Here is a 23,083-nt window from a genome sequence, read left to right as displayed (position 1 = left end):
ATGCAACGCTGGGGATGTTTTGCTTTGCCAGCCTTGCATAGCTCATTGGAAATGCTGGCTGGGGCACTGCATGTATGTATGTGCAAGGGGGTGCTCCTGCGCCTCCTCGCACATACGGGCAGAGCAACCTGGAGTGGAGCATTTTAGCAACCACGCGAGGTACGTTTATGGCGATTTATTTTTTATTTAAATGTGTATGGATGTATGTATGCTTGTGTTATGGGACTGTGGTGGGAGCAGGATGGCCGGCAGCACTGGGATAGTGGTGGGAGTAGGGTGGGGAGAGCCCAGGGTCTGTACTGGGAGTAGGGTGCGGTGACGGCACTCAAAAGTTCATAGTGATTTCTACATACTGTCCATCTGGCACATTTGGGGGGGCCAGGCCTGCCCAAACTTTGCTCAGGGAGGGCCCAGGCCAAAAAAGTTTGAAGACCACTGCTCTAGGCTAATATACAGTGAAAGTACATTGTTTCAATTAGAGAGATATACATGCTATATCAATGTCCTTACTTCATAGGGTGTGAAGAATGCTCTTTTTTTGATAGTTGTCTTCAGCAATGTTCTCTTTTCTCTGTTCTCTTTTCCCGTAATTGTAAAAGAAATGTTGTTGGTATGTGTGGTAATGGCGAAATACATTTAGTAATAGAGGTTGTTACTCATGAAGGTAGGAGGAGTTGTTTGGAAAAAGAGTCAATAAAGTTGTGTTATGGATGATGTAGGAAAGTATGTTAACTATGTTGTTAGAACAATTGGAGTATGAGTAGTGCCGCTTGGGACATTACAAGGAACAGGGCAAACATGGGTGTAAAAAAGATGCATATCTAGGTTATTTCTGTGCTTGTGAGTCTAATAAACGAAGTGCTGCGTTTGTGTTGCAATGTAGTCATAATATGTTGCAGTGTTTTTAAATAATAGGATAACTGTGGCCTAGTGGTAATGCAATGGCAGATTGTTGTTGCAGCAGTGATTGGTGTCTTATAGTAGAGGTTGGGAAAGAACAGTACGTTATATGTAAGGTGAAGTTCTGCATATGGATACGCTGGCAGGATACACATGTGTGAGCAGGTGGAGAATGGTGGCAGTATAAGAGATGTAATAAGAGAGGTTGGAAAGTGTGACATTTATATGGAATGAAAATGGAAACTGCTGAGCATTAGGAGCATTTTCATGAAAGTTAAAAAATGCATATGTGCATTTATAGCAGCACTGTGTGAAACTTTTTTCTAAAATTAAATGTAAAGCAAATGGAAAAGATTTGTAGAACATTTTTAAGTGGCACTCGGTCTGTGGAAGTTTAATATGTTGGCAGTACATGCATACTTGCCAACATGATCCATTCCAATCGGTAGGTGCTTATCAAGTCTTGTTTTTTTCTGTGCATTCTGGGACTTGTATTTCCACCTTTCCCATTATAAAACGTGGGTGACAAGTCCCCGAATGCAGAGAAAAACTAGGAAGCTATAAAAGCACCTACAGGGGATCAACCAATCAGGGTTTGTGGGTGTGGTTTGAAGAAAGACTGGGAAGCAGAGTTTCTGAATCATGGGTGATTCTTGGGTCCATTGGCTAAAGGTGTAGTCTGAGCAGTGTGGATTGTCTGAGAATCTTCGATTAGAAGAATTTGAAGTTTCATGGTATGGAGTTGGAGGAATGAAGTGGGCAGAATTGCTCCCATTTTGTGAGAATATGGTACGTTCAAGCATCCGGACATCATTTTTGTTCACTGTCGAGCAACAGTTTGGGCTATGTCACCGGAGATTCGTCACAGTTTGCCATGAAGTTTGCATTTGCAAAGTTAATGAAACATTTCCCACATTCCTAAATTGTTTTTTCTCGGATAGCTCAAAGACATGTGTCGATGCGTTCTAATTTATTTTGTCCACAAATCGAGAAGGCAAGGCACAATGTGAACAAAACTGTTTGTGCATTTTTGCAGGATTTTGTATTATCTTTTCATAATGAAAATATCAAGTTTGATATTGTGAACATGTTTCGAGGAGATTGAGTCCATTTGACTGATGTCAGAGGTTTTTCTTTTGATCATCCAAAATGCACTGAAACTATTTTTGTGATCCCGTGAAATATGTCGTGAAGTATTCTTTTAGTAGTTGTAATAAATAAAAACCTAAAACAGAAAAAAATTAGAAGAAATTTTTGTGAAAGTTAGAAAAAATATTTAGGTTCTGAGGTTTTTCGGTTTTACTTGTAACCATAACGTCCCTGTTTTTTCATTGAATTCCAAAGGTTTTTATTAGTGCAACTTAACCATAACGTCCCTTTAACAAAGTTTTTTCATTGAATAGAGAAATAAATACAGTGTACTATTTAGTAAGAGGTTGTTTTGGAATGAGCTTCTGGTGTATCTGAGTCTTATGAAGAGTTGTACTGAAGTGATAATTTGAGGTGAAGATTTATGATTTGTGCTTGGTGCAAATCCTTATATTGTGTGCTAGATACAAAAATAATTATTACATTTTGAAATGATAAATTGTACAAAAAGTGATATTTGTGTGCAGTAAATATATCTAATGTTGTTTTATGTATATGTTTTTGTTGGTTGAAATGTACAACATTTTCTGTTGTCCCCTGTGCTTCTCGGTTATGTTGATGCTACCTGCTGTCTGCCAACTTTCATACTGTGGGTGAGTATGATATAAGGAACTTGTAGCAAATTAAAGGGGGTCTGGTAAAAACCTAGGAAATTCGTTGAAAACACTTTGTTAAAGGGACGTTATGGTTAAGTTGTATTAATTATAACCTATGAAATTCACTGAAAAACTGTGTTAAAGGGGCGCTATGCTTAATTTGCACTAATAAAAACCTATGAAATTCAATGAAAAATCTTTGTTAAAGAGACATTATGATTAAGTTGCACTAATAAAAACCTATGAAATTCAGTGACTTTTATTGTTAAAGGGACATTATGGTTAAGTTGCACTAATGAAACCCTATGAAATTCAGTGAAAAACTTTGTTAAAGGGATGTTATTGTTACAAGTAAAAGTGAGAAACACCCTCAGCATTTTTGGTAAACTAAGCAACCCCCACTGTGCACTAACAACCAGGACATCATAGATGATATCCCACTAAGCGGGCAACACCAAATTATAAAAGGCCAGTTAAACAGTCGCAGATCTACAATTTGTCTGACACAATGGGGTTTTAGGGTAAGGCCCAAAATTCAATATAATAAAAGTAAATCAATGAGCCAATAGGATGTTCACGGAAGTAAGTAAAACAAACATTTATTACATGCAAACCACAGCTGGGAACAATCTACAAAATCATTCAAAGTAATATAACAAAATGGCTGCATTTATTTTGAGAAGTTTAGTAACATTTAAACATTGTTTCGGAATATATTCAAATTCATATGCACTGATTGGACACTCTAAGTTGCTCCATAGGTGATTCTATACAATGCCTAGCCCTGTTGGACTATCCTATGCCTTGTGATAATTATAATGACTACCTCATGGTAATGATCTCATGGTGGGACCGTCTTGTTTCTCACAAATTTAATTGGACAGTTCACATGTTAAAATGTTTCTTATACAAATTGACTTCTGTTTGATGTAGCCCCTTTGGTTATCCTGGGGTTGGCCGCTTCGGTCATTGGTGACCAATAGAATTGTGAGGTGTGAACAGGGTGGCAATAAAAAATAATACTTTGCATCCTTTCTCATGGGAGCTAAAAGGTTGGCACCAACATACCATTCTCACCCTTGTGACTGCTCAACTGGCAGTTAATTTTGCGATTTCTTATTGGAAACATGATTCCCTTCTATTTCCTTTCTCAGGATGTGCCTACATGACTTTATGGGGCATGCCTTTTGATGTCTTGCGCTGAGACCATGTGCACGACTGAATTGTGTATTCAATATTTATGTGTGTGTGTGTGTGTATATGTGTGTTTATATCTTATTACAGGTTAAAGTTAATATGTGCCAGAATAGTCTACATCTTATGCTCTTTCATTGCTTAATATATCCCTTGGTTTCAACAATCTTAATTAACTACCTCTGTTTTCTGGATGCAATTTGCTTATACTATCTGATTCTTTTGCTTGACTCCTAAGTGAACATTTTCCTACAGGGGGCAGTGTGTACCTTCTGTCTGAGTGACTTTAGTGTATGCACATCTCTGCATATTTCCTCATTCCTACCAAACTGTGGCCTTCCATTTGTTAGTCTCCTAGAACATGGGCAGCAACTTCATTGATTTGATGTTTCATTCGTTAGATGTGTGGGACGTTGCTGCACCTTCCTATTTGTGACCATCCCTATGCAGCATTTACTGCTTCCCATCATGGAGTCTGCCCAATTTTGAAACATCTCATTATATCATGCTTTCTCATTCTGTGCCTGGGAAAGACCTTCACCTCATACTGCTGACCAATCGCAGCAAGGCTTTTCAACCTGCCTCGAGGCTGCTGACCTTGTCTCTGTGTCTCTTTTGTATGGGCTAAAACCAAATTAATTTTACTGTGTGGAATTTCTGAGGCCTAGTGCATTAAAATGGTTCATACAACTAGCTTTATTCTGAGGACTTCTCTTTGTGTCACACATTAAGAGATGTTAAATGCATATATATCATGTCTTACATTTAATACCTTACAGTGTTTCTACTGAATGCTTACATAACTGGTTGAAGCACTCCTTGTTTTTTCTGTCTTGCTTCCTAATGTGCACTTGTCTGGTTAAATCCTAATATTTGCATATATGTTGTTTGGCATTGCCATCATTCTACATGTCCTAAATTCTACATGTAAGTGTGTGTGTGTGTGAATTTCAAGCTACTATCTCACATCGAAGGGGTAAAGTGTCCATGTATCGTGCATGCTATCTGGACCCCTTGTCTTTGTTGTGGTTTCAGGCTTGTGTTTTATGGTATCTGTTTGTATTTCCTCTCACATGTCGGACGTTGGGCGTTCATCCCAACATTCCCCCTTTTGTTCCATCCAGAACGAATTCTGCTATTATCTCTTAATTCCTGTTTGTGTGCTCATTCATAATTATCTTTTGGGACCCATATCTTGCTAACATTTCTAAAATGTCTCCCCTCCTCCTTTGCGTATTCCCAGGGACTACATCCTTAGAAACTGCAACCTCCATCTCCTGTGGGATCTACATAGCATTCAAGGTAGTTTTCAGGGTTTTGGGCACCGGTGCCCAAAGGGTTCCTGGTGGGTTTATTGAATAGTCTATTGGTACCATTCTTGGTTTGGGTTTTACTACTACCTCCTCTGTTTGGGTGTTCTCATGTTCCCAAGGAGTAGTGGCTTCTCCTACTTTAACTGCAAGTAACCTTACATCATACTCACGGGACACACTACAGATTATTATTACTTGTTATATGCTCCAGATTAAAATTAAAAGAACCAGAATGGGTAGGATTACCCTTTACACATGTGATTTCCAGTTTGGAATCCAGGAGAATAGTTCTATCACCCAATCTTCTTCTTTTTAATTCCTCCTTCCTCTTCCATGCCTATCTATAGGTAATGTAAAGCTTTTATTGCTACTGTTAGTTCCCCATTATCTTGGTCATTTGGAGGTATATATGTGCAACAGGTGCTTCCTTTTTTTCTGCAGACACCTCCTTCATTGCTGTGAGGAGGTCAATTACCATATGATTCGGCAATGCCATGATGCAGAGCGCCTGCATCTCTTCACGCATGGCATAAAGACTGTGCTCGGTGGCATTGGCTAGCTGGACCAGGTTCCAGCTGGTTTTCTGGAACCACTTGGCATTGGTGGCTGACTGTATTCCAGGGTTAAAAAGGATTCAAAGATTGTTTCTGTCATTGTAAATAAGCGTTAGTGTGTTGGTAGCTCTTCCAGGGCTGTGTCTGCTTCTTTACTGAAGTAGTTTGATCTCTTCCTGTGTGACAATGCCTGTGAGTCATTCTGTTTCTGCAATGTAGGGGGCACAGTAGGTGGATGGGGTTCACTGTTTGGGGCATGCAGGTTTATGAGGGAGCATACCCATTCCACAATGACAGTAGATGGAAGAAGGCATTAGTCCCACACTGCCAAAACAGATCCATGGTTGTGGAAGTGTCATCTTCCAGTGCAGTCATGGTGAGAGTCTTGTTGTATCCTTTGTTCTAAGCCACGGGCATGCTTCCTTTGCCTCTGAAACAAAATGAAGATCGAGTGAGTGCATGTGCGTTTATTGGTTGTTCATACTGTTGCAAACTCGTTAACTTATTGATGTGTGATGCCCAAACCTCTCAACATTTTCCATCTACATTTTTGAGGACATCTTCTGCATACCTCACTAGTCCCTCTGTTTCAAATACTGCTCACCCCTTCACCCATTGCTTGCTCCACTTCAGATACACCTTGTATGTACATCTCAGCTCTTATTGCACATTTGTTATAGACCGTTGCTTTTTTCTCTTCACATTTTCTTTTATTAGTTTCTTTGAGCCTTATTTGGACTCTGTGTCCCTGGAACTGACCTTGCAAATTGCAGAATATCAAATGTGCCAAGCACTGTGCTTCTAATATCAACAGTCTGGGGCTTCCAACCGCATGTAGGATAAACCTGTACACATAACATGAGTCATTGTACTGGGCCCTGCCTATTGCTTTCATTGTACTATACCAGATATTATTTCCTTCAGAATGTTGTTCATCTATAACATTGCCATTTATGCTTCCTTCTTTTTCAATATTTTGCTTATGTCTGGTTACAAGGTTACATTTAACTGCTGTTACATTCATAATTTCACTCGCATTACTATATTTCTGTTTCTAATCTATGCAGTCATTCATGTCATTATAGAATAAGAAAGAAGAGACAAAAACAAACAACAAATCCCTATACACAAATGCTTCATTCTTCAGTTTCTTTCTCCTTGTATCTCTGAAGCCAGTATCAACCTCTAAGCTTTTGCTCACCAAAATGGTCATACTCTACTGAAATATGTTTTCATAGTCTCTACTTTACTCTACTGGCTGGTCCCAGCGTCTGCTTCTCGTTGGAGCTCTGTTGCGGTGCTGGTATCTTTGCTGATGCCTGACAGATGCATCCACACTTTTTGATTTTTCAGTTTTACAGCATTGGGCGTGGCATAGATTACTTTTTGTGGACAGGTGAACTTGGGCAGGTTCCATTTATTTATTTATTTTATTTATTGAGTGCTTTGATCAGTATTTGACCTTTACACTATACAATAAAAGACACACAGTCATCATAAATTCTTCATAAATACAGAATAATACATAATAAAAATTTAATACAACATCATACAATAAAAAAATGTACAGGTTAAAATTCAAGCAGATCAATAAGCTAAAATACCTTTAGATCATTAAATCAACTACTTTCTTAAGCATCCACATTATTTCAACAGTTTTTTGTATGTTTGCTATACTGGTACTATTGCTTTGGACCTGGTAGCTTACTATATGTGTGAAGCTTCAATAAAATGTCAGCCCTTTAACATCTCCAATCTATTTTCCACCTGTACCCAGATACAATATGCGGCAGCAGTCACCACCAGTGATTTAGCCACGTAAACTGGTCCAAGGTATAGTGAGAAAATGTATAATAACCCTTTTCAATTCGCTTAGAGACCAAATCGTATCAGCCATGCAGTGTACAATGTATTTTTGTATTTGTATTTGTTTATTATTTGTATCGCGCACCAAACCCTGAGGTAACTGGGCACTTGAAAAACTTGATGGTTACATAATGAAAAGGCAGGCATTTACAATCCAGAATAGAGATAGCAAATAGGGACCCTGCTTACAGGTGGATCAATAGGGGATAAATACATAATATACAGTGGTTTGAGACAAACGATGAGCAGAAATAAAAATAGACAACGGTCAGTTGGCACAGTGGAGGCCTCTTAGTGATGAGACTTGTTGCTCAGGCAGGTTTTTATGCTGGCTTTAAAGGTGAGCAAGAAAGGTTCCTGTCTGAGAGGGATGGGAATAGAGTTCCATCCTTTGGCAGCTTGGACTGGGAAGCTGGCTCCTTCGGCTATTTTTATATTGAATCTTGGAACCACCAGGTTGTGGGCGTGTGATGATCTGGTGGTGCATGTGGGTTGGTGTAAACAGATTTTGCCTGCCAGGTATTTCGGGGCTGAGTTTGTAAGGCATTTGTGCGCGATGGCCAGAGTGCGTAATGTGATTCTGTCACGGATGAGTAACCAGTTGACGTTCTGTCTGTGAGAGGAGATATGGCAGGATCTGGGAAGGCTGAGTGCCAGGTTTGAACCACCCAGATGCCAAAAGAAGCGCTTCCCCCATTGTGTACCTTTACCAATAGACATGATCTTGGTCTTTCCAATACATACGCAAAGAATATTAAGATCATTATATTTTTCCAGTGCATCAAGCAAGCGTTGAAGACCCCATGGTCAAATATTACGGAATCATTCGTAAAAGTAATACAGTGGATCTTCTTGTCATCATAACTGGGAGGAAAGTTGTGAGACGCTTTTTAGTGAAGATACAAAGTCTGACACTTAGAGGTTATAGAGCACCAGTGCAAGTACGCACCCCTGCTTTAGACCTACATTTGTACAGAAAACTTCTGTAAGTGCTCCATCTTGGGATATCCTCACCCTTACTGTAGTGTCGCTATGCAACAACTTAATAAAATGCAAAAGAGAAGGATCCAGACCCCAGACATGTAGCTTGCTCCACAAGTCTTCCTCTGTCAACAGAATCAAAGGCTGAACTGTAGTCCACAAAGCACATACAGAGGTTGGAACCAGAGTTACGTAATGCATCAGAGATAAGTGTGAGGAGCACCCAGATGGAATGAATTGTACTGTTGCCCTTTCTGAAAACAGTCTGTGTGAAATTTAAAATGGAGTTTGACTCAGCCCACGTGGCAAGCAGCTCCTGAAGCAAACATGATAATACATTTGTGCTGCTGTCCAGCATAGCCAGTCATCTATAGTTGTTTGCATCAGATAGAGGTCCCTTCTCATAGACTGGGATCAAAATTGACTCCAGCCAAGTTAAAGGAGGCCTACCAGTCTCACAGACATGCATGAAACGAGTCCTCAACAATTCGGCCAAATGCTGCGGTTCATTCTTGAATACCGCATTACAAAGCCCATCGGGTTCAATTGCGCTTGATGATTTGGACTATAAGAGGTAATATCAGCCTCCTTAACACAGTGCCAGACCAGAGAGCCTGCCATGGAAACGCACATGGTATTTGTTTGAGAAATAGCTTTTACCCAATATGTTTTAGCAATGATTGCGGGCCAGGTGGTCACATTTATGCCACGTATCACTAGATCAGAATTTGAAGATCTAAAAGTGTGAAGTAGAAACCAGAATTTATTGCTACCGCTTGTGCTGCGCAGTCTGTCTATAAAACACCAGTTACGTGAGTTCTCATTATACTTGTGTGTACGCAAACAGCATTTATATTTAGATCTTACTTCCATGGGTACACAATCATTCCTATTTTCTGTGCGGAGGACACCATTTAACTCTTTCTTCCTCTTGGCTATTTCCTGATGATAAGGTGGCCCTTGCCTACCTAGTTGATTTCTCCTACAAACCTGTTTTCTTACATATACAAAGTATTTGTCTTGCATGTTTTTCAAATCCCATGCATATTGCCTCAATATATTTTCAACGTCCCCATACTGGTTCTGAGGTTTGTATTGAACTGTTTAATATTATATAGTGACCACTGGAGTCTGTTTACCTGAAGGTTTAGCGTAGGATTTTCACTCAAGCCTTTCCTTTTCTAATTTTGAATTGCTTTACATTTTATAGTAAGAGCTGCGTGGTCACTTACAACTATGGGACTAACAGAAAGTTCAGGAGAAAGCCTTAGCATCACACAGTTAACGAAAATAAAGTCTATGCAGCTGTTATATATTCCTTTAGTCCATATCACCATTGGAACCAAAACTTGGCACCTGACCATGTGTAGATCGTATTCCAAAAGTGCCTTGCGCAATGCCAGCCTGTTTAACAAGGCAGCCAGTCTTTTCCCATCCTGCGAGGCAGCCAATGGCGAGTGTGAACAATCAACATTAAAGTCCCCAGTTAGTATGACTCCCGTACCAAAGAGTATCAATAACTGCTGACCTAAGGCTCTTAGTGAGATCATCGCCCGGAAGATAATATAATGAAAGAACCAAGAGTAAATCCGACCCAATGATGTTTGAGACACTATGGCACCTAGCAGGTTTTTTGGGGAGGATTTACAAGGAGCTCTGCCAGGTCATATACTGACTTTGCCCCAATGCAAAGTCCTCCTTTCAGGCGACCCTTTAAAACCGATGCTGCTAGATTGAATACCATACTGTAAACATCTAAATCAAATCGGCCACAGAAACCTCCAACTTAGCCTGTGTTCCTTCCATTCCAACGCCTCTTTTTTCACCAAAGGGAAAGCATCTGAGCACACCTTAACCAATCGTCCCAGAAGGGCACCCCTTCCGGCACCTCAGTAGACTATAGCATCAAGTGTCCTTCCAATAACTCAAACCTCCTCCCCTAGCAACACAGCACATTATGCCTTCCCTGCTGAACTAAACAACCCCACACATTATCTGCAGCGATTCATACCTCTTCCCAGCACTCCAGTGTGTGCGCCTTCCAGGCAGGGCCCAACGCTCGCCTACTTGTGCCCCAGCAGTTGAATTCCAGCTACACCTGAACACATTCACACTAGGCAAGTGGTACCTCTCCCTAAACTACCTTCGATCTTCAGAACATCTTGTAGCCTGCACTCGGGCACCCCACATTCTCCCTCGCTGGGTCCACTATTGAGGCTCCCACTAATAACCCCGCCGTAGCCTTGCACTCCACAAACTCTGCACCAACCTTGCATTCATGTTCACCCCTTCCCTACCCAGACTAAAGCACCCCTTTAAATAGAACAACAACACATGCTCCTCTACTGACCTGGCAGCCACACCAGACGCCAGCAAGTTTTATCATCTCAGTCACAACCTACCCCCAGATATGCATCCACCCACTGATCAATACTGCCAATCCCGCCAACTCCCTATCACCCATAGCTGTTAACTCCTTGCCAACTAGCCAACCTACTCAGGCCCGCGGCCATAGCATGTGTGTTAACAAAAAGGCACATTCCTGACTCTCTCCCAGCCTCACTAACATAACACTTCCAGCGATAGCTAGAGTCGCCCAAACCTCTCTGCCCCAGGGCCTATCTGCCAACAAACACCAGCCTATGCGCTTCCCCTTCCAATGTGCCATCATAAATGCCTGATCCCTCCCTGCTCATGCCACAGAGATTCAGGACTTTCTTACCAACCACAACCCTGACCTCCTAGCAATCACTGAAACATGGCTCCACGAAGCCTCTGGCCCCGCCATCTCCCTAGCATTCCCCCAAGGTTACACCATTTACCGGCAGGATCACCAGCACATGAAAGGGGGGAGTAGCCCTCATAACCAAATAATCCTTACAGCTCAGACAAATTAACTCTCATCTAGATGGGAACAGTGACACCACCTCCCTCAAACTCTCGTTATCGCCAACTACACCATTTTAATCCACATCTTTACCAATCCCCTGTTTCATCTGCTGGCTCCCAAGAGAACATACTCCACCTCCTTGGAAATAACCTTAAAGCCACTACCAAATCCATCATACTTGGTGATCTCAACCTGGGTCTCAATGATCCAAAAGACCCACATACCAATTCTCTCAAAAAAGCCCTAAATACCATGGGTTTCCTACAAATAGTTACCAACCCTACTCACTCAAAAGGTGGTATCCTAGACTGGATATTTGACAACAACTGCTCCGCCTCAGTTAGATTGAACTCTCCATGCCCCTGGACAGACCACCACGTTATCCTCTTATCCATCCCCAAACCAACCAAAATCAAAACCCATACCTTGCCCTAACCACCCACCCTTGCAAGGAGTGCCTGCAAACTAACCAAAGAGAACCTCCTACCCTATACAGACTCACCAGTATGATATGATATGATATGATATGAAATGGCATTTATGATGCGCCTATACACAAGTGTTTTGAGGCGCGACGAGGCAAGGGAGGGGAAACAGAGGGAAGACAGAGACAGTCATCTTACTAGGCCAGGTGACATTCAGACCGCACAAGTGCATGGAAGATGGAAGGGAAAAGGTGTGGAGGGAGGGTGAGGGGACAGTGCAGTACATGGGATAAATAGAATACATTAAATAATAATAAAGAAGTGCGGTCAGCTGGTGGCAAGTGCAAGGGTAAGTGCAGACATCTGGTGTCAAGTGCTGGTAGGGGGACTGTAGGGATACAGAAAAACAGTCCCCAAGTGTGGGGGTTGCCAGGGAGGCAGTGCAGGTGTGCAACTGGCGGGGGAGGTGACCTGGGTCCGAGATCAGAAGGGTGGCCAGGTAACCAGTGATGTTTCAGTATCGGCAGGAATTCAGCAGGGGAGAGGGAGAGAGAAAGTAGAAGCAAAGATGAAGGTTTTGAGGTGCTTCTGGAACCGGAGATGGTTCTCCTCAAGTTTCAGGGAGGCAGGGAGGCTGTTCCAGAGGGAGGCCCCAGCCAAAGAAAGAGATCTACCACCAACTCGTTGCTTGGAGAAGCGACTGACCCTGTGGGAGTTGGAGGTGGATGAGCGAAGAGCTTGAGAAGGAAGATATTTAGTTGAAGGTATTGAGGCCCCAGGCCCAAAAAGGCCTTGTGGACAATGCAGATGGTTTTGAACTTTATCCTTTGCAGCCACTGCAGAGATTTCAGTCCTGGAGAGATACGATCCTGGGTTGAGGCCAAGGACAAGTCTCACAGTCCTGTTCTGGATGAGTTGCAGAGGGCAGAAAGTAGAAGCAGGCAGATTTAGAAAGAGGCGGTTGCAATAGTCCAGCCTAGAATGAACCAGAGCACTGGAGACAGTGAGCTTCTGGGGGAAGGAGAGGAAATGAAGAATACCTCTGAGGAGTTGCAGCTCGTAGTGTGACTTCTTAGAGACATCAGAGATGTTAGGAGAGAAGGAGAGTGTGGTGTCGAAGATGACCCCAAGGTTTTTAGCCTTGCAGGTCGGAGCAGGAGGAGGGCCAAGAGAGGCCGGCTAGAAAGCGACAGGAAAGGAGGGAGTGGTTGTGCCAATTAGGAGAATCGCAGTCGTACTGGCATTAAGGTAGATATCATTGGTGGCACACCACTCCTGGATAGCAGACAGACAGTCAGAGATGAGTGAAGGAGAAGAAAAGGTGGCTGAAGGTAGCCTGAAAATTAGCTGAGTGTCATCCGCATAGCACTGGAAGTTGGGGCAGAGAGCGGCAATGCAGTGGGGAAGAAGTGCCAGGTATTGGTTGAACAGCCAGGGAGAGAGTTTAGACCCCTGGGGAACACCACAGGTAGCAATAGCGATAGAGGAGAGGAAGGACCCAAGTTGGACCTGAGAGGGTCGATCAGAGAGGAAAGAAGTCAGTCATGCCAGGGCCTGACCGGTGATACCCAGGTTATCACGGAGAAGGTTGAGCAGGATGGCATGGTTGACCGTGTCAAGGGCAGAAGAGAGAACAAGTATGTTCAGGAGAGCAGTCTCTGTGCTTCTGGTGGCTCTGAAGCCAGACTGATGATCATGAAGACAACCTTGAGCTGGGAGATGGCCAGTTTTCCAGGAGTTTGTCCAGTAAAGGAGTGATGGTGATTGGGCGATAGTTAGCTGAGCAGGATGGGTCGGTAAAGGGTTTCTTAAGAAGAAGGTGCACAAGGGAGTGCTTCAAGGTGGAAAGGACGACTCCAGTGGCAAAGGAGTGGTTGCAGAAGTTGGCCAGAGCAGGAACCAGGGAGTCAATGTGGTCCTTGATGGTTTTAATGAGACTTTCATAGATCGGACTTGTCTAGAAACCTTGTCTGGGGAGAACAGGGGAAAGGCAGAGAAGGAGGGAGGAAAGGTGGCTGAAGAAGGGCCAGAGGAAGAGCAGGGGGGTAGAGGGAGGAGGGGAGAGGATGAGAGAGAGGACAGGATTAAATAAGAGGGAAGAGCCGAACAGAGGCCCTGGGAGGGGACAGCAGATGTAGAGAGTACAGCAGGATTGGCCACTTCCTTGCATATACATTGTATTCAAACCTCCATTCTCAAACTACCCCACTGTGTTAGCTAAAAGTTATAACGCTACAATCAAGAAGGCTGTTGAATCCATAGCTCCACTGTCCCAAAAAAGCAAAACCCATAAGAGATACCAATTCATGGTTCACCACAGAACTTCTGGAACTATGCACCTTGAAGTGCACTGCACTCACTAAATGGCAAACACACCCCCTAGAAGCCACCAAAAAATGATTCAACAAGATAGTTACCCAATATAGAAAAGCCATCAACCTAGCAAAATCCACCTTCTTCAATACCAGAATTACTAATGCCAAATCAGAATCCAAGGAGATGTTCACCATCTTCAGGGAACTGGTGACACTGGCTCACTTCACACAGGTCTTCTCCAAAGATGAACCGTGGTGCTCGAGCATACAAATGGCCATGCTCAACAAAATAAACTTGCTGCAGAACAAAATCAGAACCAGCCAAAACTCCCTTTCCCCGCCTCATCCCATCACTCCTACCACTAACACTCCATCCCTGGTCAACTCATCTTTCGTGTTCAAAGACGTCACAGAACTGGAAGTTCTCACACTCCTCAAACACTTTAAACCTTGCAACTGCAAAGGTGATATTTAACTGGCCAATATCAATAAAGACTGAGCAATCACCCTAGCCCCTTTCCTCACTGCATTCATGAATGCCTCCTTTGCCTCAGGTATGGTCCCCCTTCCCTGACAGAAGCTTGGGTATGCCTCAAAAAACATATCTGGACCCAACCTCCCCCAACAACTACTGTCCCATCACCACAGTCCCCTTCCTGCTAAAAAGTATCGACAAAGCAGCATACAACCAGGTCCAACACTTCTTAGAATCTAACTGCATTCTAGGTAAGCATCAATTGGGGTTCCGCCAGGCCATGGTACTGAATAAGCCCTATTGGACTTAAAAAAACAACTATGTGAAATCATCGACAAAGGGAAACCAGCTCTACTCCTCCTCCTCCACCTATCTGCAGCATTTGACCTAGTGGACCACAGGACCCTATGTACACACCTCACTGCCACAGCTCAGTTTTCCCACAAAGCCACCACCTGGATCTCCTCCTTCCTGATGGGAAAGCCATGAGAGTGTTTTCAGACCAGGACTGCGCAGCGCCTACCACCGTTCACTGCATCTCTCACACCTTGTACAATATTTTTACCAAACCACTCTTTGGCATCCTGGATGCGATCGGCATAGCCTACACCAACTATGCCGACAACACTCAGCCCCCCCCCCCCTGGAACCTATGATACGGATGCTAAAGCCTTAGACTCTGTCTACTCCACCATCCAGGCCTGGATGGATGCCAACAGCCTTTGCCTTGATGGAGACAAAACTGAAATCCTCATAGTTGGCCCCAAGGAAACCCTCAACAAACTCAGCCATCATTACACCTCCTTCACTATCGACAACATTCAGATTCCTTTATCACCTTCCGTGAAGACACTAGGTATCTACCTTGATTCCACACTCTCCATGTCACGCAAGTAAACACGATCGCCTTCTCATCTGAATACACAACTAAGCTGATCAATGTGATTAAACCCTTCCTACAAACACTTCTCTCACCATTGCTAGAGCCACTATATGATCAAAACTAGACTACTGCAACATCTGCCTAGCGGGCACCTTAGCAAAAAATATAAACAGACTTCAAATAATTAAAAATAACACTCACTGCACTGCCCTCAACATACCCAAGAGAGAACACATCTCAGCTGCCAGACGCTCCGCACACTTGCTCCCTGTCAAAGAATGCATCTTATTCAAGACACTTACCATCACTCAAAAGTGCCTCCCTCACTTACCCAATCATATCTATCAGAGAAACGAGTCAGATCAGGCTCCTCCAGGCTCAGTAGAGCGCACTTCTCCAACAAACTCTACACCCCCATGCTTAAACGCGCAAAGGCTGGCAGTGCCAGCTTCCCATTCATCACCTCTAGACAATGGAACGCCCTGCCACCCACACTCAAGAATGAACCCTCTCATACTGCCTTCCGTAAAGCCCTTAAAACGTGGCTGTTCCTCTAAACACACACTTACACCCAGCATCACTCCTCTAGCCTATTAGTAGTTGGCGGTTCAGATGTAACCCCTTGAACCTCCTACATTGCCATGCTGTTGCTCTCTCCTCTAAAACCTGTAACTTATTTACTTTCTCCTGTCAGTACCAGGTTCCATGTAACCTTATAAACCTCGGACTGTATATTTGTCATTTGCGTAATTAAGTAAGCTTCCTTGGACCGCGATGCCTAAGGACTGCTTTGTGCGCTTTATAAAGGTAAAAAATAAAAATAAAATAAAAAAGTAGAGGTCAACCATGGTTCCTGCAATGAACACCTGTGCATCAGTTATTTGAGACAAACCCTTCTGATTTCAAAGAAATTAGTTAAACCCTCATGTATTCCAGGAAACCACATTAAAGGTTGGGATAACCTGCAGGGAAGGAATTCAACAAGGCCCATACACTTGTGACCAACTGCCCTCAACCCTAGGCGTATTTATCCTGTAGAACTAATAATCACCTTCTTGATGCTGACTTACGTGAGGACACAAAACCACTTTACACCAGGGCTGGTTGTTTTGAACACCAGGGCGAAAAACTGTTAACTCAGATCCGAAAGGCTCAAAAGCTTGTGCATGTTTACAAATTTGCCCTACCACGATAGAAGAGGTGAAAGATGCTATTACCCAGTTCGAACTGCTGGTCAAACGTGGCAATTCAAGCGAGATATCATCTTTGGAAGTGCAAAGTTCTGGGATCATGTGTATTAAGTCCAATTTCCACCCTCTATTAAGGAATGGACTCCTAATAGTTGGAGAGACGTCAACCAGCTTAGTATGTCTTGTATCCACAGACCAGAAGGAGTCAGAGGGAGGAGAAATATTGGGACACCAGGTTTTTTTGTGAGAATCAATGTGCGTGAACCAAGCTTCAGCTGAGTTTGCGATTTGTGCTGTGCTACTTGTTCTTCCCAACGCCAAAGAAGCAGTAGCGCTGGGAGAGTCTGTAGCTAAGGCTCAAGGCTTGATTGATTTCTTGTGCTGAACATTTCGACTGGTTGACAATTGGGCTATGGTTTCTGAAGGTCTCCCTGGGGATGTAGCTGCAGTTACAAGTTGTGGAGGATTGGTCCAATGGACACGCAGCAGGACCCTTCTATTTTCCCCATTTCCAATATCATTCACAACCATATATGGCCCTGTCATAGTGGGGGCAGAACAGAAGATTAACAAATTTAGGATTTATATTCGGCAAGCCACCTTTCTGCTGCGTCTTGTTTTTCTTAGTTATCAGACTGTTTTTATGTGTTTTCTTTTTATTTAGCATACGTCTCATAGTTTGCGGTGATGGTGGGGTTTAGCATACACTGTTCTATGCTTAATGTTATCAGAGCCTGTTCCTTGGACTCAACCGACACTCTAACAATGTCTTGTTGTGCGTCATTATGATCCAAAGGAAATGGGGCACTTCAGTGCTGCAATGTTTGTGCCTGCGGGGTGATGTGAAACCTCTGCATCTGAGCCAGTCTGAACCGTTTCAAGTGTATGTGCAACGGTCTGATCCTCCTTTGTGAGGTGCGCACTCTTAGATTTTTCAGATTTTTTATTTTCCTTACCCTGCAGCAGATCTAGTCAGTCATTACATGTAATACTGTTTGCCAGGATCACACCCACCACTTTCCCTATTATAGACTTGGTTTCCTTTGTTCCTATGCTATATTCAAGCATAGTTGAAGCAACCATTCTTGAGTGGGGTAGATTTACCTTGATGGACTGTGGAATATTGGGAGATCCCACCCTCCATCACTGGAAGGAAAGTCAGTTGAGGAAAGGAGATTTTCTAAATCCAGAGTGGCTGAGAGGGTCGAATCAACCATGTTATTATACTCGCCGTTTATTGGACCTTAGTAATTCCACCGAAGATTGAGGCAGTGGTTCAAAAGAGAGCCATTGTTATCAATATTAAATTAATTATGTGAAAGGTTTATCCCAGGGGTCACAGGTTTGCTCACGGTTATAATTTCTTTGGAACTGAGGCATACTGTTTCCACTAAACCCACGTCTGTGTCTGAGCATGCGGGGTCCAGAAATGTTGTTATCTTGGATATAATGGAAGTCTGAAGACCTGAGCGGTCTCTCTTGGTTTATTGTGCCCATGGAGGGCCAACTGGGTCACCCTTTCTGGTAACTTGATTCCTTGGGCATTTACCCATTCGTTGTGCTGTCCTGCAAAGGCCATATGTGTGTTGCTCCGAATTGGTCATAGTGAGTATGGAGTTTTTCCTTTGCCAAAAATGTCAGTCACAGTATAAAAGCATGGTTAGAAGTACTCACAGCAGATTTACACTCTTCTGCCTCAAAACCACAGAACTACAGAACTGAAGTGCCCACACCTATGCCTTCACGTCTGCCTTATAATTAATGGGAATGTGATTTAAGATGCAGTGCATGCAGAACGGATACAACTAAGCAGAGTTCTGTAAAGCTAAAAGACACTGTCAGTCCATGGGAGTTCCAGCCAAACGTTTTCACTGACTGGTCAAGACTATACTTGTAAGCCAGATTGGGATGTGCCAAATATGCTGGAGCTCAAAAATGATATCTGTCCACAGCTACTCCAGTGGATGTACACCAGATATAGATGAGCAGAAATTGTAGGAGCTGAAAGGCAATGTCTGCCCACAGTCACTCCAACCTTTCATTTTGTGCTGACTCCATAAGCGTATGATCAATAGAAATATTCAAGTACTGTCTGTGTGAACTAAAAGTAAAAAAACAGTGATCATCTGTGTTCATCAAGCACAATTTGTTGAATTTCAAAGGCAATAACAGCCCACAGGCACTCCAACCATCAGTCTTTTGCCGACTCTGAGAGCTTTCAGTCCCAAAAGATGAATAAATTGCTCATGGCAATTGAGATGAAAGCACTCCGATGGAGTAAAATCTTGTATGCAGTCTTGAGATCTACTTTACGGCTGACATCCCAAGTATTTTAGTTAGTGCTCGTACTCACTCAGCTACTTCCTGAAACTTCACTATGGGATCGTTGGAAACAGTGAGGCCGCCAACTTGCAGCGTGGCAGGCGACTGGAAATGTGAACGTATGTCACCAGGTTCTAGGCAGCAAACTCTGGGTTGGACAGCGGACTTTTCACCTTTCCACTTTGGCCCATATCAGAAAACACTCTAAACACGTACTCATACTTTACTCGGTTTCGCAAAGAGGAAGAGCTTAATCACCCTGCTGATTTAAAGTGACCGGTACGATTTTCAGAGAGGTATCAGAAACAACCTTTCAGCATGGTAACAACAAGCTTGTGAGAACACACAAAACACTTCCTCACGCTTCGGTAGCTGTGTGGGATGTTTTGTTTCTGTGTTGCTTGGGTTTGCTAGGACCATTTGATGTATCTTTGTGGTTATCTGATTAGACAAAACTGTTGCTCATGGTGATGTAATCTTAAGCTATAGATTACATTCTGGCCTAGGGATATTTGCGTCTGTGAGTCTTTGCATTGGAGCAACCGGCATGTGCATCTGCATACCCGCCACCACCTCATGCAGTGACTTGCTTGGCTGGTTGCGCAAACTGAACAGTGCCAGTGGCAGGCAATAACGCCACTCCTTCATTAACGTTGCACACATTTTTGCTAGCTTGTTCTTCAATAAACAATTCAATCTCTCTATAAGTCTGTTGGCTTGTGTGTGGCACGCTGTGCATAGCTTGCGTTTGAAACACAGTAATTTTGTAATCTCATTAAAGAATTTGTTTCCAGAATCAGAACACTGCATTTTCCCTACCTTGAAAATGCCTCTCTGATCAGAAATGTGGCTGCACATTTTGCATCAGCAGTCACACATGGACCAGCCCAATCAATTGGGAAAATTGGCATATTATTACAATCATGTACCGGTACATACTGCACCTGTTCACCATGTTGATGAAGTCGACATGGAGTTCTTTGAATGTCCCTGATGGGCCAAGCAATGTTGCCGATAAGGTTTTCATTGTGTAGCGAAGGTGAAACATGTCGCCCATAATGCAATCAGCCACAAACCTATCCACATGCTGTGCTAGGTTCAGCACAAACCATTGGTCACTGATATCAGCAGTGATGTGCTGCTTAGGTGCATGTGTTGGGTGATTAAGTTGTTCCAAATCAACGTTTAGCAATTCGAGGGCATAACTACTTTATCTGTGCTTTTTGTCTCCAGACCATATCTGTGAGTGATAAAGTACATTCTCGTGTCACCCATAATGCTTTCTCCTCAGCTGGTGCTTGTTCCTGTAGTTCTACAATTTGCGCTATGTAAGCTGCCTACTTGGCACATGTGTCCACAACTACACACCAAGTGAAATTGTGTCATTTCCTTTGGTGTGCTTTGCATACTTCACGATAGCTACATGGAGAGAACATTTCAATGCAATTATTAATCTGGCTAATAGTGGGGCATGCAGAACGGGTGATCCATCTGATCTCCTATTCCCTCTCCTCTTCCATCTTGATGGACCTGAATAGACTGTGAACATATGCTGAATCCATATATATGGTGACATCATCATTCAATGACGCTTTGAGTGCTTCTATGAGTGCAATGAGTTCTGATGCTTGTGCTGAAAAATGTGATGGTAACTTCTTTTGCATTACTCTCTAGTCTGATCATTTGCATGTCTCACCACGGCTGCATCTGTGCCTTTTATCATTTTCCTGATTTATCATTGGATTGATGACCCATCTATATAAAGTACTTCTCCTGTTTCAATTGTATCTTCACTCACCCTGCTACTGTCTTCTAGCTCTCCTTCATACACTGCACAGTCATGTACCTGATCTTGTGATTCAATGGGTTTGGCTACAAATGATGCTGACATCACACTATGTTAATGGCTGGATTGGACAGTATGATTTCATAGCCAGATGCTCTTTGTGTGGTGACGGCAGACTTGTTTCTCTATAATATGGTGAAAACTGCATGCTAAACATATAATGTTATTGGGCTACCTAATGTGATGGTTGCAGATTTCTGAATTGCGAAAGCGGTGGCTGCTAGAGCCTGTTCGTATGGTAAATGACCATCCATGACTGGATCCAAGAGCCCAATATAATACTCTAGGGGCTTACGTTTCTGTGATGATTTCTGTGTAAGGCCTGCTACCATCACTTGTCCATTTGCATCTGAAAACAAATACAACTGTTTGTAATCTGGCATTACTAACACTGGGAGATTGCTTATTGCTGCATGCAAATCATCAAAACATTCTGTTATTTTGTCTCTCCACTCAAGGTGTCCTTTCATTTTCTGGGTATCTTTGAGTGCCTTTAGCAAGGGCCTGACATATGTGGAATAATCAAAATTCCATGTTCTGCAACGTCAAATCTGACAGCAGAGAATTTTTTAAAATCTTAAAGAAGCAATCACATACACCCGGCCCCACACAAGATGCTATTCTTAAAAATGAGTCATGGTGTACTGAAATTCAGCTGCCCCTGTTAAACAAGTTGGAAAAAATCAGAGAGGTAATTGAGGAGAAAAAACTTGTCATGCCAAAACAAGATTTGGAGTTCAATTTACATACTCCTGTACCTAATGATAAGGATCAGCCCATTTATTATTTTCAGCCAATTTCGGAACAAGAACTGAACAAGAACTGAAAGTACGATCTGCTAAACTGACCCATGTTCATCCATTATAATAAAGGAATGCTCTCCTATCCTTATTCACGCATTGACTAAATTTGTCAATTCCTCTTTCGCCCTTAATATGGTTCCAGACAATGTTAAAAATGCGTGGATTACCCCACTCCTGAAGAAGCCTAATCTCTGTCCCCAGAGTGTGTCGAATTATAGACCCATTACAAACACAACTTAGCTGTTAAAGATCCTGGACAGAGTAGCCTTCAATCAAATCTCAGCATTTTTAGACCAGAATCATATCTTCCATGATTATCAATCAGGTTTCAGAATTAATCATGAAACCGAGACCGCTTTGTTAGCTTTAAAGTCCCACCTCCTTCAGAGTATGGATAGGGGTCACATCTCCCATCTCATGATTCTTGACCTTTCAGCAGCTTTTGACCTGGTGTACCATTCCATCTTGTCCACCAGGTTAAAGAATAATGCCAAGTTCTCCCAGGCAGTGACTGATTGGACTACCTCCTTCTTGAAGGGGAGGCAAGTTAGGGTAGCTAGTGAAAGTGCAGAAGCGAAACCCATTATTCTTATGTATGGTTTCCCACAGGGAGCCTGTGTGTCACTGTGCTTTTACAATATTTTTATGATTCCATTTTTTCAGATGTTGGAAAATGAAGGGATCATATTTGCAAATTACGCGGACCACACTCAGAGTGTTATACCCATGTCAGGATCATACTTCAGGAGGTTGAAAAAGTTATCAATACAACTTATCAAAAGATTCAGCACTGGATGGTGGCTAACGGTTTAGCCATTAACAGTTCTAAAAATGAGCTTCTGTTAGTTGTGTCAGCAACTAAACTTGAGAAATTGGGACCTAGTTATAAGAATTTTAATATAGATAATTGTATCATCGAAGTCATGAGCAAGGGGAAGACCTTGGGCATCTATTTAAAAAATAATCTGAATATGATAGCCCTGGTCAACAGCTTGATCTCCTCAGCCTCATATTTTATTAAATTATTCCGCTGCCTCCGACCATTCATATCTGAAAAAACTCAGAGATACTGTCAAGGGCAATCATAGGCTCCAAACTAGATTATTGCTGCAGCCTTTTGGTGGGCCTGCCTCTATCAGACTTTCACCGTCTCCAGGTTATTCAAAATGGAGCAGTAGGAGTTGTTAAATGCGTCACAAAAAGAGATCATGTGTCAGAAGCAAGAAGACGTCTCCATTGGCTTCCCATTCAGGCAGGGTCTCCTTTAGGCTGCTCCTCATCACCCATAAATGTGTGCAGGGACAAATGCCTGCATATCTGAAAGAAATCATCATCCTAAAGCAGAGTACAAGAGCTCTTAGATCAGATGACTCTAATCTTC

Source organism: Ambystoma mexicanum, chromosome 2q (assembly GCF_040938575.1).
Source record: "Ambystoma mexicanum isolate Mex_15411 chromosome 2q, UKY_AmexF1_1, whole genome shotgun sequence".
In the NCBI taxonomy this organism is placed as follows: domain Eukaryota; kingdom Metazoa; phylum Chordata; class Amphibia; order Caudata; family Ambystomatidae; genus Ambystoma; species Ambystoma mexicanum.
The sequence above is the reverse complement of the archived record's forward strand: the minus strand, read 5'-3'. Positions refer to the sequence as shown.